General features: G+C 41.8%; 1 long non-coding RNA gene across 1 annotated transcript; it reads right to left on the reverse strand.

Moving 5' to 3' along the window:
- Positions 1-708: 708 nt before the first annotated feature.
- On the reverse strand, positions 709-2,428 carry LOC121029156 (uncharacterized). Its single transcript, XR_005789620.1, has 2 exons — positions 2,341-2,428; positions 709-1,130 (listed from the first exon to the last, which is right to left on the reverse strand). It is a non-coding gene; the product is annotated as an uncharacterized LOC121029156 (long non-coding RNA).
- Between the last annotated feature and the right edge of the window lie 243 nt (positions 2,429-2,671).

Raw genomic sequence — 2,671 nt, forward strand, 5'->3', positions numbered from 1 at the left:
ACAAGCAAGCCAATCATTGTATAGCAAAGAAAGGGACTATAAGAAATAACTACAAAATTAAGAAAGCACAAAAGCCTTGAGCCACTGAAGTGTCAAGACAATTGGTCCAGCTGCACCTGAGGCATCACTGTATTACTAGAGCACCATATAATTACGGGAGGGTTGCCAGATTTAACATATAAAAATATAAGACGCCCAGTTAAATTTGAATTTAAGATAAACAAGGAATGACTTGTCAGTACAAGTACGCCGCAAATATTACCTGTTTTTACCTGATAAACGCATTTTACTGTGTGCTGTATTTTATCTGACAGCCCTAAATAAGATGGTGACCTCAAGTCATCAGTAAAGCACAAACTGTTGAGTATGCCGTTCAAAAACTGTGTAACTAATAGAACACTGGAAAATGTTCCATTGATAGTATTTAAGATTAGGAAAATCAAACTTCTGAGTTGTCTGCAAAGTTAATCTATGTGAAACACTTTGAGCCATGCATGTTCTTCACTACAGAGTTCCAGGCATAAAATAAACCTTTAATAAACATTGGATGAACAGTGAAAGCTTAACACACCGCCTTCCCATTGGTGAGGCACCTCAAGCCCCTGAAGTTTGTCCCTAGCCGTTGTCAGTTCTGTGGCCCTGCCTGAGTCTAAACCTGACTCAGAGTTGGTGTCTCTGTCCAGGTCTGACTCCCGTTCCCTCTTGTACCTGCTGTCCTGGGCTTCCATGACACCGCTGCAAACCTTCCCTAATGAGGCTTTTCTAGAGAATGGGATAGTGTTTACACTTCACCAACTTTGGTGGCTTCCTCTGCAAGCCCACTGTTGTCTGGTGTAAAGGAAATGAAGAAATAGGCCCAACACTCCCCCTCGGAGCAGCTTTTCTAGGCCCACCCACTGGTAACAAGCATCAACCTGGGACCAATTAGTGGTCACTTGAAGCCCTGTGGTCCTATATTAAAGCTAGAGCTTCACTGGGTGTCCAAGAAATTGCTAGATTTCATCTACACCTTGTGTCCCACAATTATCCGTTGTGGTCTGATTTTAGTCAAAGAAATTATCCCCATCTTAAAGGAGACAGTCTGCAATCTTGACAGGGTTTGCCTCTGAGCAGCGGGACATGGAGCGTGTCTGTGGGAACAAGATGAACAGGACATGATTTTTGCCCTCAAAGAAGCTTACTTTCTAGCTTATATGACTGAAGATTCCTTTACAAAAATACCATTTATCACAATTATTTGAAAAATAAAATACAATTTTCTGGAAAAAATAAGTCATCTTTGTTGCCACCAATCTGAAAACTAAAAGCCAGCACATCCCCAGTTTATCTAACACATAGCAAACCCTTAAAAGTCACGGCTACCATTATCATGCTAAAGCAAACTCTAAAATCTCCAGCCTGAAGTAGTAGAAGAGTTTCCAGTACCTTCTTGCCCATAGGCCAATCATAAGAGCTCGGGTCCAGTTTCTGGGCCAACCTCCCTTCTCCCTTCTGTACCCCCCTGCTAGGAAGGAACTCAGACAAGATCTAGGTTCCAAATCAGTGTAGTTGTGTTATAGGGTGTGCCTCACTTTAATCCCATTTACATGGGTGAGTTAGAGCCTAGGCTGGCAACATTTGGGGAGAATAGAAATATTATTTGTAGGGATGCCACCATGGCCCGGGTGCTTTCTTAGTTTATCCTACTGAAAACCTAAGAGAGTAGTGTTAATCTCATTTTACTGTTGAACCTGTGGCTCATCCCTGAGGTCACATAGTTCTAAATGGGTCAAGGTTGGGACTGTTACCCAAGTTTGTAAGATCCCAAAGGTGTGTACTTATACTCCACATTGTGACTTGGGTAGTGAAGAAAACTGGAGAGAAAGAGATGGATTAATTTAAATGTCATAAAGCATCACAGTGGAGATAAGTAACAAGTGGTCAGTAAGAAGTTTTTTTAGGACAGTGTCAGCATATGTTCCAGAAGATGTAAAAGAACATGTCCTATGACTACTTCGCTGTGTTTCGTTTCCCCATGGAACTTGATACTTGAGTACCAAGCTTTAAAAGATGATTGTTGTGGTATTACCTTTCTATTCTAAGGCAATTGTGAGTTCCCAGGGAGTATTATGGAATCACATGTGGCCCACATGACTTATTTTCCTTTCTGAAAAGGGTCTTTCATCATGTCTCCAAAACAGCTAGCTGCAGATCACTAAAAAGAAATCATTCCTACATCATATTAACTACATCTTTTATTTGCTAACAAGCAGCTTAAGTATAGACGTTCAAGTTCCTTTTATTCCTTTTGGTTGCTTGCTACTCAAAATGTGGCCCATGGACCACAGGCACTGGCATCACCTGGGAGCAAAGCTGGGAGCATGTGGAGGCACACCTGGGGCTACCGAATCAAAATCTGCATTTTAACAGGATCCCCCGGTGATTCATATGTACATTTAATTTGAGACACTCTGCTCTTATTAGCCTCTCCCTGGCAGATGCGCTAATAATAGCATGTCATGGTCCTCAGGTGTGTGCCAGGCCCTCTGTGAGGTCACAGCAATAGCAAGATAACTAAGACATGGCGTCTGCGAGAGAAAGTCGAACAAATGAAAGGGGTCTAGGCAATCTGAAAATGCCTATGAAAATGCCTATGAAAATGAAAATCAGTGAGAATTCCTGTATCCAAATT

This window comes from Herpailurus yagouaroundi, unplaced genomic scaffold, assembly GCF_014898765.1.
Source record: "Herpailurus yagouaroundi ecotype Mexico unplaced genomic scaffold, PumYag 139, whole genome shotgun sequence".
Classification (NCBI taxonomy): Eukaryota; Metazoa; Chordata; class Mammalia; order Carnivora; family Felidae; genus Herpailurus; species Herpailurus yagouaroundi.